At 45.5% G+C, this 15,414-nt stretch overlaps 1 protein-coding gene across 4 annotated transcripts in view; it reads left to right on the top strand.

Annotated features, from left to right (window-relative positions):
* KSR1 (kinase suppressor of ras 1) overlaps positions 1-8,712 on the top strand; it is a 257,289-nt gene extending 248,577 nt beyond the window's left edge. For all 4 annotated transcript variants that reach the window (XM_030186220.1, XM_030186219.1, XM_030186215.1 and 1 more), the window contains one exon: positions 8,036-8,712. The gene's annotated coding sequence lies outside the window, so the exon portion shown is untranslated. The remainder of the gene's footprint in view (positions 1-8,035) is intronic.
* The last annotated feature ends 6,702 nt before the right edge of the window (positions 8,713-15,414 follow it).

Below are 15,414 nucleotides of genomic sequence, written 5' to 3'. Positions count from 1 at the left end.
CGCACACTGAGCAGAGGGTTTCAATGTATCATCAAAGATGACACCGAGATCCCTTTCCAAACTGGCCAAAGATAGGCCTGCTATTTTGATGGCCTAATGTGGCTGCCAAACTTAGCCGACGATGCGCAGAAGATCGGTGGATAGCCGGTTATATCGTACGATATAACCAGCTATTTGCTAGCCACTGACCAGCAATATTCAGCGGGAGATAGCTGTCGAAGTGCCGTTTTAAAAGGTTTCAAATATTGACTGGAATGTGTTTCAGAAAAAAAAACTATACAAATCTTATTTTCTGCATAAGTCCGTCAAAACTTGAACAATTTCAATAAAATTTGCAATATATCATCCTGAATAAATTTGCAATAAGCCTACACTCATGCTGGCCACCTCACTTAAACAACGTCACCACCACCCAGCAATTCTCGTTACAGTATGCGCAGATGCTATTTTGCTTTAAACATACACAGTTACCATGGTTGTCCATGAGGAGGATCTGATCCTTATTAAACATTTGTCTCTTGAGAAAATTTGTGGTTCTGAGAAACTGGTGCAAGAGTTTCCAGGAAAGAGGTGGAAGAGGGAAGTGTAGAGTATGTTTTGAAGAAATTGTGAGAAACAGGCTCAGCTGATCAGGGCCTGAACAGTTCACACTGAAGAAAACATTGTGACAGTTGAAGTACCAGATAGTGAAGTGGCCAGCGTGAATGTAGGCTTTTTGCAGATCAGAGACGTAGCCAGACCTCAAAATCTGTTTGAGCCACTGGGCAAACTGGGTGGGCACATGCAGTCTCTACATCTCCCTCCCCCTCTGCGCCAACAATACCCGAGCTGATGGGGATCCCCAAGCCCCACGAATTGCAAAGGTAATCTGGAGGCAAAAACACCTCCCTCTCCTTTTTGCTTCAGCTGGTGGCTCTGTGCACACGCTGCTGCTGCCCTGCCCCGCCACCTTGTGTACACTCGGTTTTCATGCATGCGCAAGAACTGAGCATGTGCGGCAGGGGGAGCCAGCATACACAGTGCCCAAAATACCGCCGCCAGACTCGTATTTGGAAAAACTAAATATGAAAGTGTAAAACCCTAAGAGAGAAACTTCATTGGCTCCCACTTAAGGAACGCATCACGTTCAAGGTCTGCACAATTGTTCACAAAATCATCCACGCAGATGCCCCAACCTATATGCTAAAACTCGTGGACTTGCCTCCCAGAAATGCCAAAAGATCATCGAGCAAATTTCTGAATTTACACTTCCCCAGCTGCAAAGGACTAAAATACAAGCTGATGCATGCAACTACCTTCTCTTACGTGAGCACGCAGTTGTGGAATGCATTACCTACTACTTTGAAAACCATCGAAGAAATAACCAACGTTCGAAAATCTCTGAAGACACATCTCTTCAACAAGGCTTACAAAGAAAACCCGTAACCTACTAAATCACCTCACCAACTTGCCCAGCTACGACAGTCTAATTTCTTTAATCTCTTTATTTATCCACCGAAACCTTTTCTTCTTTCCCTATTTAACACATTTACATCACTAATCATATCTAATATCCTGGAATGGCAAAACCATAACAAGACTCTGTAAGCCACATTGAGCCTGCAAATGGGTGGGAAAATGTGGGATACAAATGCAATCCTATATAATAAAACGCACCTCCAACATTCTGAAGCTGACTGCATGGCTGAGGCATTTCTGCTCTCTTTATCCATCTCCTGAATTTACATCACGTACTTCCGGGTTCATCACAAGCAGAAGTGACCAACCACACGAGGTTTCTCGGCTTCAGAATGTTGGAGGTACATTCTATTAAATAGGATTGGCCAGTTTCTTGAAGCACAGCCAGAGCTCAGCGTCCTGCACAGTAAAGCTCAGACACCAGAGAGAGGGGGGGCCTGACACCAGAGAGAGGGAGGGAGGGGGGGCCTGACACCAGAGGTGGGGGGGAGGTATCTCTGTCACACACACACTCTCTCTCTCACACACACACTCTCTCTCACAGTCAATGTCTTTCTCTCTTTCACTCTCACACACTGTCTCTCACACACTGAATCACATTCACTCTCTATGTGTCACACAGTCACTCACACACTCTCTTGGTCTCATACAGTCAGTCTCACAGAGAGTCTGTGTCTCACACACACTCTCATTCTCACACACACACTTGCACCCAGACTCTCTCTCTCTCTCTCTCTCTCTCTCACACAAACACTCGCACATTCACTCTCTCTCTCACACACAGTCACTCTCACATACACTTTCTCAAACATACACACTCCGAGGAAAACCTTGCTAGCGCCCATTTCATTTGTGTCAGAAACGGGCCTTTTTTACTAGTAAATAAATAAATAAGTAGGAAAGGGAGCTGTCCTTGCCTCTGGAGGCCCTCTGCAGCTGGTGGGGCTTGAAGATCTCCACCCAGCTATAACAAAGGCACTAGAATTCTGGGTGGGCCTGAGTCCAAAGTTGGTTGGGCCCAGGCCCACCTGTGGCTACGCCACTGTTGCAGATTTCTTCAGGATGATATATCCCAAATTTTATCGAAATTGGTCAAATTTTTACAGTTACGCAGAAAACAAGTTTTGTGTAATTTTTTTTGGAACACTGTGTGTGTCTGTGTGTACAGATATGTATATAGATATATAGATAAATAGATGGATAGACAATACACAGACACACACATTTGGACTGGTACGCCTGACAACCGAAATAAGATATGTAATATTTGGGCTGTGAGGTGCATCAGTTTAAGGGCCCTGTTTACTAAGCCGTGTTATGGGCACATTAATGTTTTTAACGCTCGTTAACTGTGTACATGCCTACAATATCCCTATAGGCGCCTACATGGTTAGTGTGTGTAATAATTGTCGGCACTTGAAAAATGTTAATGTGCCTTAGTAAACAGGGCCCTAAATGTGTTAGTATAAAGAAACACGTGTTCTTGATTAGCTTAAAATTGGCCATCCAAGCTTTTTGGGAGTTTTTCAACTAACTGAGGTCTATTCTATAAAGGAAAGTTGGTGCCTACTTCCTCTTCTAGTTTAACAGCAAACAACTGCGCCTAAATGTCAGAAATATGTGTGTAACTTATAGTATTCACTAGTAAAAGAGGCCTGTTTCCAACAGAAAGGAAACAGGCGCTAGCAAGGTTCCAGGGCCCCCTCTCTACCTCCCTCTGTCCTCCGATGTCCAGGCCCCCTCTCCGCCGAGTTCCATGCCCCCTACCTGCCTCCCTCCCTCCCTCCGAGTTCCAGACACCCCTTCTCTCCTCCGAGTTCCAGGATCCGCCCCTCTCCCCTCTCCTCCTCCTCCTTGCACTTGGAGGCCACAGAGACAGGGAGGGAGGCGCTGCGTGGTGGAAATCGGAGGAGAGGGGGGGCATGGAACTCGGACGGGAGTGGGGCTGTCGGACTGGAGTGGGCCCATGGAACTCGGACGGACGGGAGTGGAAGGAGGGAGGGAGGGAGGTAGGGAGTCATGGAACTCGAGGGGGGGGGGGCGTTTGTTTACTCACTTCCAGTGGCTGCTACTGGGTTCCCTTCCCTCTCACTTCCCATTGGTCCGCCCTGTGACGCCATCCCCAGGGTAGACCAATGGGAACTGTGTTACGAACCCAGGCAGCCAGACGGAGGTGCAAATTATTATATAGGATATATGTGAGTTCCACTATGTGTACACCCACCCAGCTGTCAAATATGCACTATGGGGAATATGCACATATTTACAGAATCCTCAATATTTTCAGCACCCAAATGAATTCAAACAGGAGGGGGTAAACATATATCACACTAACATACCCAGCTCCCAACGTAGTACTCATTCATACGAGTAGCAGAAGATTGTTATTGGATCCGTCAGAATCGCATGCTACCACTATGGTCCTCTTGTGGTGGGAGCATGCAATTCTTTTTTTTTTTTTTTTAATATCTTTATTACGTCATTGATGCACAAGGGAAAACATAACCATTGACTATTACATCGTGGGACTGCTGCTGCTACTACTACAACTTCCAAAAGCTTAGGAAACATACGTACAACAATTGTTTTACCCCAGCACCCATGACTTTGTGTTATACGTTCCCCCCTCCCCCCCACTTTGTCCACTGCCGATAGCGGTTCATATCTATTCCAACCAGCTCTCTCACATGGGCCCCACCATCTTTGCTCTTCCATTCATCTTGACTGCAGGGCCTGCTCTTTGTTCCCTTCTGTAGAGGGGTCTAATAGTAAGGTGGAAGCATGCGATTCTGACGGATCCAATAACAATCTTCTGCTACTACTATGAATGAGTACTACGTTGGGAGCTGGGTATGTTAGTGTGTCATATTTACAGAATAGCACATAGGCAAAATTTTGGCATTTTATGCATATCTATTTATTTATTGGTATTTATCAACCATCTTTATGAAGAGATTCACCCAAGGCAGTGTACAGCAGGTACAGTTTAACATAAAACTTACAATTTTGTTAGCCTCTTAACAATAGAAAAATAACCAAGTATAAACATAAATACAATAAATGAGGTAAAAAACTAAAATATGTGCACATGCCATTATTCTAATCATTTGTGCACATATCCAGTGCATAAATGTTAGCGCTGACTTTCTAGACGATATAGTGGAATAAGAAAAGGTACAGAGAAGGGTGACGAAAATGATAAAGAGGATGGGACAACTTCCCTATGAGGAAAGGCTAAAGCGGCTCTTCAGTTTGGAGAAGAGATGGCTGAGGGGAGATGTGAGAGGTCTATAAAATAATGAGTGGACTGGAACGGTAGACGCGAATCGATTGTTTACTCTTTGCAAAAATACTGGGACTAGGGGTCACACAAAGAAGCTACTAAGTAGTAAAAACAAATCGGAAAAAATATTTCTTTACTCAACGAGTAATTAAACTCTGAATGTGGTAAAAGCAGTTAGCTTAGCAGGGTTTGGATAATTTCCTAGAAGAAAAGTCTATAAGCCTTTATTAAGATTGTCTTGTGAAAATCCACTGCATATTCTAGGATAAGCAGCATAAAACCTGTTTTACTGTTCTAGGATCTTGCCATGTGCTTGTCATCTGGATTGGCCACTGTTGGAAACAGGATACTAGGCTTGATGGACCTTCACTCTGTCCCAGTATGACAATGCTTATGTTCTTATCTGCACAGTGGATGCAGGCTAGTGGTCTGTGCTGACTGACTTAACCCCCCCCCCCCCCCCCCCCCCCCCCCGCACCCGATCATCATGCGGCTGCAGTTTTAGGCAATAAGGCACCTTATTCCACCCCCACACACACACCTCCATTCCCTGCTATCCTCTCCAGTAACAGCTCATCCCTTATATTGCAACCTGTCGATCTATACAGAAAATGTGAGAGAAAATCCGCCAGAAAAGCGGAGAACTCAAACGCCCCACGGTAAAGACAATATTGCAGAAGAAGTGGGAGAGCGACCAAGGATACCAGAAACTAGAGGATGTTCGATAATAAACAGTTTTATTAATAACTAGTAAAAAAGGCCCGTTTCTGACACAAATGAAACGGGCGCTAGCAAGGTTTTCCTTGGAGTGTGTATGTTTGGGAGAGTGTATGTGAGAGTGACTGTTTGAGAGTCAGAGTGAAAGTGTGAGTGTGTGAGAGAGAGAGTGAGTCTGGGTGTGAGTGTGTTTGTGAGAGAGTGTGTGTGAGAATGAGAGTGTGTGCAAGTGTGTATGTGAGACACAGTGTGAGAGAGAGTGTGTGTGTGTGGGCAAGAGAGAGAGTGTGTGTGAGACACAGATTCTCTGTGAGAGTGAGTGTATGACACCAAGCGAGTGTGTGAGTGACTGTGTGGCACATAGAGAGTGAATGTGATACAGTGTGAGACAGAGTGTGTGAGAGTGAGAGTCAGAAAGACATTGTATATGAGAGAGAGAGTGTGAGCCGTGCCCTCCCAATCCATGGCCATCTGTCCCCTGCCCCCTCCATTCATCCTTTTCCAGCAATTCCCCTCTGTCCCTGAGCCCTGCCCTCCCAATCCATGGCCATCCATGTTTGTCTGTCACCTGCCCCCTCCATTCATCCCTATCCAGCATTTCCCCTCTCTGCCTGAGGCCTGCCCTGCAATCCATATCCATCCATGCCCATCTGTCCCCTCCATTCATCCCTATGCAGCAATTCCCCTCTCCCTGAGTCCTGCCCTTCCAATCCATGCTCCTCTGTCACCTGGCCCCTCCATTTTTCCCTATCCAGCATTTCCCCTCTCTGCCTGAGGCCTGCTCTGCAATCCATATCCATCCATGCCCATCTGTCCCCTCCATTCATCCCTATCCAGCAATTCCCCTCTCCCTGAGTCCTGCCCTTCCAATCCATGCCCATCCATGCTCCTCTGTCACCTGGCCCCTCCATTTTTCCCTATCCAGCATTTCCCCTCTCTGCCTGAGGCCTGCTCTGCAATCCATATCCATCCATGCCCACCTGTCCCCTCCATTCATCCCTATCCAGCAATTCCCCTCTCCCTGTCCTGCCCTTCCAATCCATGCTCATCTGTCACCTGGCCCCTCCATTTTTCCCTATCCAGCAATTTCCCTCTCTCCCTGAGTCCTGCCCTCCCAATCCATGCCCATCCATGCTCCTCTGTCCCCTGCCCCCTCCATTCATCCATTTCCAGTAATTCCCCTCTCGCCCTGTCCTCCTAATCCATACCCATCCATGCTCCTCTGTCCCCTGCCGCCTCCATTCATCCTTTTCCAGCAAGTCCCCTCTCGCCCTTCCATGACCCCCCCCCTCGCATCCATGCTACTCTCTTCCCATGTCCCAGCCTGGCCCGCCCTCTTCTCCCCCCCCCCCCCTTCGCATCCATGCCTCGCATCCATGCCCCCCCACCCCTTCGCATCCATGCATCCCTTTTTTTTTTTTTATTCTTTTAACTTTACCTCCGTGGCGGTTCGTGCAGCGAAGCGTCAGGGAAGGAGGCGGCGCTCCCGACGTCTAGCTTTCCCTTCGCTGTGTTCCGCCTTTGAAGGCGGAACACAGCGAAGGGAAGGCTAGACGTCGGGAGCGCCGCCTCCTTCCCTGACGTTTCGCTTCCCGATTTGTTTGTTTTTTTCGCGAGGGCGGGGCAGACACGGCTGGCTGGCTTGAAGGCTTCACACCACGAATCCACGAACCCTACAGCTTCAGTGACGTCAGATGGCTTCAGGGCTTCAGGGCTTCACAGAACGTTGTCCTCATTAGAACGTTCACGGTGCGTTTTATTATATTAGATTTGAAGACTCGACACAACGTCGTGTTTCGGCCGTCAGGCCTGCATCAGGAGTCTCTAGGGCAAATATTGCAAAATAACGTTGAGGATAATCCTTCAGACGTAACGTTGTAGTCTTTAAAAAGACTGTATTTGGGGAAAAGTTACCGTCAGATGCGCTGCATGCGCTGTTCGTAATGCAAATTTCTGGTATCCTTGATCTATACAGAAAAGCCATCATTGAAATTATCATCTGTGGGATCAATTTCCCAAGAGTTTACACTCCTAAATTGATTTCTCTGAAAATGTACTAGGCCTCAGTTTCTAAAATTATGCTCCTAGTTTCACTAAACAACTACATTTAGGATCTTAAGAAGTGGGTGGAAAAGGAGTTAGGAGCTTAGAACTGATTTTCAGCACAAGCCTAAATGATAGAAACCTAAGTTTTCAACTGAAAATTCATCTAAGTATGGCTGAAAGTAGGGCACAAGAGCGCATTTTTTTTTTTTTTTAAATGCCTCTGAGGCTCATTTTCAAAGCACTTAGCCTCCCAAAGTTACATAGAAACCTATGGAACTTAGCCTCCCAAAGTGCTTTGAAAATATGCCTCCCTGTGTATCTTACACAACAGAATAAGAGTTATTTCTTCTTCCTGCACTCCATAAGTCCTGTAATTCAAGAGGTTGCCAAACTGTTCCCTCTTTGCTGGACAAACCTTTTATTTGACATCTGAAAGCAAATATTTTATAACAATTATATTTTAGTTTTCATTCAGGAAGCAGGAAAGATATAATTGTATGTATGTGTGTGTGTTTTTTCTCCTCTTTCCAGCATTAGCAGCTGTAGCAACATTAGTCCCCGGTTTGAAAGGCTTGGTTTGGGAATCCTGGAGCAGAGTAACCAAAGGATATAGCCCGGTGCAGGATGCTCCTTGATTTGAATGCCCCCCCCATCGTTAACAGCATCCTTCCCCACTCCCCACCAAAGGGCAGAAACCACCTTGGATGCTCAGACTGCACAGCCACTGCTGCCATGCCTGGATGTTGCATGACTATTGCCTCAGGCCGGTGCCTGGTTGGTCTCATTTCTGGAATGTTCTGTGTGTTACCAGTGAAGCAAGCACATAAGAGGGAATCGGCAGCACAAATCGAACAAGACCGAAAAGGAAGTGTAGTGGGCCACAGATGGAACAAGGAGGCAGAGCCTTGGATCAGAAGAGGCAAAGTTTATTAAAGGACCTGACACGGCCTGTGTTTCGCCATGGTGCCTGTGTCAGAGGTCATATTTCTGACTTATACCATTGCAATGACAGTACAGAGCAAATAACTGTGCTATATTGACCTGGAATATCTCTGTTCTGAATTACATAGGAAATGTTATCTGTCTTTGGGAATGATATATGACTCCTGATGCAGGCACATTGCCAAAAAATGGACCAGTCGGGTTCTTTAATAAACTGAGGGCCAGATGCACTAAACTTTACGAGTCATTAATGAGCAAGTAGTAAACCCTGGCATGCACTAAATACTTTTTTCCGATGACAGTAGCAGCTAACGCAAACAGAATGCAGATGAGCAAATTGTGTAGAAACCCTATTGAAATGAGATGCACTAAGCTTTTCCGCTTGCCCTAATGCTGGAAAACGCAGGGGAAATCTAATGAAAGGTCTGTACCTCTCATTGGGGCTGCGGGGGCTTGGAAAACTTATAAAATGTAAAAAAAAAAAAAAACATTGGGAGGGGGCAAAAACGACCAAGTGCTCGGCAGGAGCGTCCTTTATGGACATTCTTCACTGTAGTGTATTATTTAAAAAAATCACAGGCTCCGATGCTGCAGGCATCCGCTGCACCTACCATGGTATGCCGCTCCCCCCTCCCCCCTGCATTGAAGTCAGAGCTTTCCGCAGCCCCAGCCCCCCTCCCTCCCTCCCTCCCTCCCTCCCTCCCTTGAAATGACAGCTTCCCCATCATCCTCCGCCCCTTCCGTCTGCCACCGGGTCCTCACAGCGCCTCTCACCTCCTTGTGAAGGTGCTGCACCGGCAACAACAGCTGATCGCCTCTCTTCGGACTTCCCTCCTTTCCTCCCTGGCCCGCCCTTGTCTGACGTAAGTAACTTACATAAATTACTTACGTCGGATGAGGGCGGGCCAAGGAGGGAAGTCCGAAGAGGCGATCAGCTGTTGTTGCCGGTGCAGTGCCTTCACACGGAGGTGAGAGGCGCTGTGAGGGCCCGGTGGCAGAAGGTGGCAAGGGGGGAGCGGCGGCGGTGACGACCTCAGGGGGTGGTGGGGGCGGGCCACGGGGGTGGGGGTGGAGGATGGCGGGGAAGCTGTCATTTCAAGGAAGGGAGGGGGGCCGGGGCTGCGTAAAGTTCTGATTTCAATGCAGGGAGGAGCGGGGAGCGGCAGCAGCGACCTCGGGCGGGGGGGGGGGCAAGGCTGTCCATAAAGGACGTGTTTGGGGGTTTTTTTTACGTCCTTGGCATGCTTAGAGCAGCCAGCATAACGCTTGGCTGCTCTGCGCATGCTCTACCTGCCAATTATCCGACGGTTTTACGAGGGATTAGAGAATGCAAGTGAGCTACAACGAGCAGCTCATTTGCATTCCCTTTCCTTCATGCATAGCCGTTCCCTACCGATTCGGTAGGGAAAAGCTCTAACGACGACTTTAGTGCATCTTGGCCTGAGCTTCCTCCAGTCCAAGGCTCCGCCTTCTCACTCCATCTGTGGTGTGACTGTAAGGGGGAAGTTATTAGTATGGGCTACCATAAAGACAGGTTATTATACCACAACTCGTGCTATTTTAGCACAGGATCCCATTTTATGCAGTGAGGCCTAGTTAACGTGGCTGAGTGGTAGCCCATAATAATAACTTCCTTCCCTAAATGGTTCTAGGAAAAAGAAGCAGATGATACAGATCTTTTGTTTGCACTCCACAGAGCCCTAATCATGCAGTCCAGTTCCTTTTTTTCATAGTCCTTTGACAGGAAGAGATCGGAAAAAAGGGACAGTGCTTGGTTATATATTTTATATCCTTCTATTGTGGTGCCACCCAGTGAAAATCATACTGGAGCTCATAGGAACCGTGAAGTTCTGGTTCCTTTCTGTTCCTCTGTAACTGGGCTGGCTAGTTTCTCCCCATTCTCTTTTAGAAAGGCACAAAAGTACACATATTGCTTTTGTAAAATAGATAAAACATATTCGCCTTCTAAGCCTAAACTACCATCCCCTGTCTGTGTACCTACTTTTGCATGCACATACATCCGCAGCCCACATTTTTTTTTTTTAGTTACATTTGTACCCCGCACTTTCCCACTCATGGCAGGCTCAATGTGGCTTACATATACAGGTACTTATTTGTACCTGGGGCAATGGAGGGTTAAGTGACATAAATCCCTCCCCAAGGAGGGAAAGGGGATGGGACTTTATATACTGCCTTCCTGTGGTTACAATAAAGCGGTTTACATATTATATACAGGTACTTATTTTGTACCTGGGGCAATGGAGGGTTTAGTGACTTGCCCAGAGTCGCAAGGAGCTGCAGTGAGAATCAATCTCGGTTCTCAGGCCACCGCACTCACCATTAGATTACTCCATTTCCAAAAGCCATTTGCCCATCCTTCCTATGGTAAACAATTCCTGCTGACAGTTCTTTGAATTAGTGTGACTGTCAGTTCCTGTTGTTGATTTCAGCAGCTCTCTGCTGCCCCCCTAGGTGATGATCGCCTAGTCAGCCTAATGGTTAAGCTAGGCTTTGGTGCTGAACTAAATGTACAAAACAGTGGACTGTTTATTTAGGGAGGTGGTTTAGCTTAAGTTTGATTACACCGCATGATTGAGGTTAATCGGCAGTCACAGTGTAGGCATCATTAATCTGTTTGTCCAGCAAGGTTTGTTTCTGTTGTAATGATGTGTCTACCACCTGATGCTCTCTGCTTTTAAGATCTTTTACCCAGAGAAGGGAATATAATGATTTCTGACTGTGGTTACTGATTTACTGGTGAGGTTACATGAAGAAACCCAACCGTATGTGAAGAATGTGCTCCTTGTGGGCCAAGCTACAGTAGGTGAGGGGTGAAAACTAAAATGTCACAAGAAAGGGTCTTAGAATGAGATTTAGGAGAGGCAGGTGCCAGCAAAAGAGACAAATTAACATTCAAAAATTACTGCTTCCTCTTCAGTGCCAGAAATGTATCAAAATACAAATGATTGTGACAAGGTTTGTGCGTTAATTGAGTTCATACCCTCAAAAATGTAAGACACCAGAGACACTCTTCTAGGTTTATTGACATTGTTTCTTACTGCAGAGTTCAAAGGTCCTCCACAAACAGAGGGAATTAAGGCAGATTTATAGCCTTTCACATCAGATAAAGCAAAACAGAAGAATACATATATTTTGGAAACAAGGAACCAAAACAAAGGAAAATTAAAAAAAATAAATAATAAGCATGGGTTGGCCTTGGGAATGTTCAACTCATTCCTAACTTCTAGGCAGTCTACAGTTGGCTAGAGCCATAAGTCATGAAGAGTTAATCTTTTTCTACAGAACCATGAATCGAGGCAGCTTTGCCCTCTTTACCCACACTGCTAATGTAAAATCGGCTGTTACTGAACTCCCTCCCTCCCTCCTGACATAAAACATCAGAGGCAACCCATTCGTACATAAGGCATTGATGGTTGTGTTCAAAGATTTTCATCCATTGCCCCATCCAGAACCTCTAAAGCTGTTTTGCCCTCCATAATGATGGGGTGTGTATGCAATATCACATTTGAAACAAACACATCTGTTAGAAAATGCATCTGACACTGCCCCATGGGTTCCCAAGCTGTACCTTTGTTGTGAAATTCAATGTAGTGTTGAATGTAATATAAAGTAGTTGCTAATGCAACAGAAATAAAAATGGTTTTATTTCTATATATTGAAGTGCAATCCTAGGGGCCCTGTTCATTAGCGTTTTTAAGCATGCGCTAATGCTAGAGACGTCCATGGGAATAAATGGGTGTGTCTAGCATTAGCGTGCACTAAAAACGCTAGCGCACCTTAGTAAACGGGGCCTTAAATGTCATCTTGAATGTAAAAATCAGGGTTTTAGTTTGTTTTTCACTTTTTGTAGCATTTTCTGGTACTTAAGCTCTCCCCACGTTGACCGGTGTTGAACTTGCTCAGGGCCCAAGCAGCAATGACCTCTCCCCCCCTCCCCAGCGTTATTATCCTTCCCCTCCCAGCCTTCTCCCCTCCTGCCATCCCCACCTCTCATGCATTCTTCCCTAAGCAGAAAAGTACAAGCATGCTTGTAAATCAACTGTGAATCATTTCATGATGTAGGGGGAGATGTGTACAAAATAAAGACTGTTTATAATCTCATTAAAAACTCAGTACAACTATTACCATGAGCATGCGGATAGTACTGTAACGGGACACTGTAAAGGTTAGTTATGGAGCAGAAGGGATTATAGTAGGGTCGATGTACCATCAGTGACCAAGAATTACTTACCATTTCCATCAGTTGTGACTGTACTCAAAAAAACAAATCTGTTTTAAGTAGATCTCAATTTTTCTTTTTAGAAGTTGTACTAAACATTATTATTTTGTCTACCTAAACAATGTGCTTCATTATTTCCCCTAAATTGTGTTATCATTAAATGGAAAAAAAATAATTCCTAGAATTTTAGTGAAAGTGCATTGGAAAAATAATAATAATAATAATCTAGTGAACATGCTTGTTAATATTCAACTGCATATAAGCCTTGTACTGCCAACCAGAGCTGTAAACATGGTACTTAGACTACAACACATTAGAAGCATCCTTCTAAAGGCGATGACAGCAGTTTCCAACATGATCCTCTTAACATAGTGAATTGGGAGAGTATGCAAGTCATACAATTTCGACGTGGGCACATTTTTCTCAATTATTGCTTTTTTTTTTTTTACTCAGATTTGGATGCCAGTAAGCTAAAACTGAGCTGTATGGGAAATTTTGAAAAATGACCACTTTAGGGAGCTGCTTAGTTCTAGGTGGCAGGATGGCACATAAATGGTCTCTTAATGGAACACCAAGTATGTGTCATGATATGATGGTGGAACTTGGGTAGAGCACACAGGCACACAATTCTATCAACTATCATTAAGTTCTCAAATCTGGGGCTGGGTATTTACACCAGTGATACAGCTGTTAGAAGTGATTGTGGTCATTGGGGCTAGTTATTATATGAAGATGGGAAAGTGCCTAATTTTCTTCAGGGGCAGCCTGCTACCTGAGGCAAGGGGATGGTCTGCCGGCTCCACTCTGCCCCATCCCTTGCTCCATTCCACTCCCCCCTTCCCACTCTGATATCTTCTCCATTCCTTCCTTCCCTGAATTTACCTTCTTTTCTGGTTTTCCAAAAGTCAGGGCAGCAGTGGTTCCCATATGCTTCCCCGCCTCAAGCCCTGGCCCTTTCTCTCTACTGCGGCCTTCCCCACCTCCAAGGAAACAAGAAGTCCATCAGAGAGGTGGGTCGTAACAAGGGGTCGGTAGCAGGGCAGCGTATGGGAACTGCTGCCACCCTGACTTTTGGAAAGCAAGAAGAGAAGGTAAATTCGGGGAAGGAAGGGCGAGGGGCGATGCCAGAGCACAGTGGGCACAGGGGTGAATGCTGCTGCAAAAGAGTGCTGCCTGAGGCCCCTGCCTCAGGTGTCCTAATGGGCCACCATTGCTTTTCTTTATAGCAAAGGCTTAAATTAGGTGCCATAACCAGCTCCTGTCATGGACTCCCTGTTATATAGAATCTAGTCCATGCGGGCTAATTCTATATGTGCCTGAAAAATCCATGTGGAATATAGGTGTATTCTGTAAACACGGTATAGAGAATACACATAGTGGCCATGACTGTACCTAACTCTACAATGCAAAGGGAGTAGAGGCTGACCATAGACTAAACCAACTCGAGATGATGTATAAGAACACTTTATTGAATATTCAAGGGACCCGACACGTCCCGTGTTTCGACGCACAAAGGCGTCTGCCTCGGGTCGCAAAGGATGTTCACAGAGTACATGTAAACCAGAATTACGTGCATCATTTTCATGCCTTTAGTTTGTCCTCTATCGAGTTAGTATATGGAGGAAACTTGATTTGAATTTCATAGAGTTCACCTTTGGTTATAATAATGGTTTAGATGTGTACTCTGTGAACATCCTTTGTGACCCCTGAGGCAGATGCCTTTGTGCGTTGAAACACGGGCTGTGTCGGGTCCCTTGAATATTCAATAAAGTGTTTTTATACATCTTCTCCCGAGTTGGTTCAGTCTATGGTCAGCCTCTACTCCCTTTGCATTGTGCAGATTTATCGTAGAGGTTTTTCCTGTTTCGCTGTTCCTGTGCCTACCTGTAGCCATGTCCATTTATGCCAAGTTTAAACTTGTTGTAAATACCACTGCCTAAATTACGCTCAGAGCAGATGTGTTCTATAACATGCGTGAAGATTTTTGGAATGCCCAGACCACGCCCATTTCCCCGCCTATAGCCACACCCCTTTTTGGATACACACATTAGCATTTAGGCACAGCGTGTTACAGAATATGCTTTAGCGAGCTATGTGCGTAAATCTAATTATTGCCAGTGGTCATAATTGCTTGTTAAGTGCTGTTATCAGAGCTGATTGGCTTGTTAAGCCCAATTAAGTTATGTGCATTGTTATTGAATACCCTTGGATTTCAGTGTGAAACACTAGGCGCAATATACAGAATCCCAGGGCTTGTGGCTCAATGTAGCAGGCTCTAAAAATTAGCTTGTTCATCAAGAACTGATACAGTTTCTAGGGGTTATAATGCATTAATTCTGTAATGCGCAAAGACTATCATGAATTAAAGGTGTGAGAACAGAAATGGGCTCATACAGAGATTTCTATTTTCAATCTCTTGAACTGAAAATATGGTTTTCACCATGTCAGTCACCATGCTTTTACTATTTTTGTGGTAGTGCCATCTTAGAAACCTAAGGTGGCTTTTCTATAACTGGGTGCCTCCATTTAGTCTATGCAGTAAGAGTCTATGCTATGCTAGGTTCCTTTATAGAATAGTAGCATAACCCCGGATAGTCCCACCTAACATTTAGGTGCTTGAGCTTAAGTTATGCACATAAGTGGGAGCTCCTCCCCTCTGAAAAATGGAGAAATGCAGAGAGTGGGAGAGCAACCAAGAATGGCAGAAACTGGAGGATGTTCGTTAATG

Source organism: Microcaecilia unicolor, chromosome 13 (genome assembly GCF_901765095.1).
Source record: "Microcaecilia unicolor chromosome 13, aMicUni1.1, whole genome shotgun sequence".
Taxonomy (NCBI): domain Eukaryota; kingdom Metazoa; phylum Chordata; class Amphibia; order Gymnophiona; family Siphonopidae; genus Microcaecilia; species Microcaecilia unicolor.
This window is presented reverse-complemented; position numbering and strand designations above follow the sequence as displayed.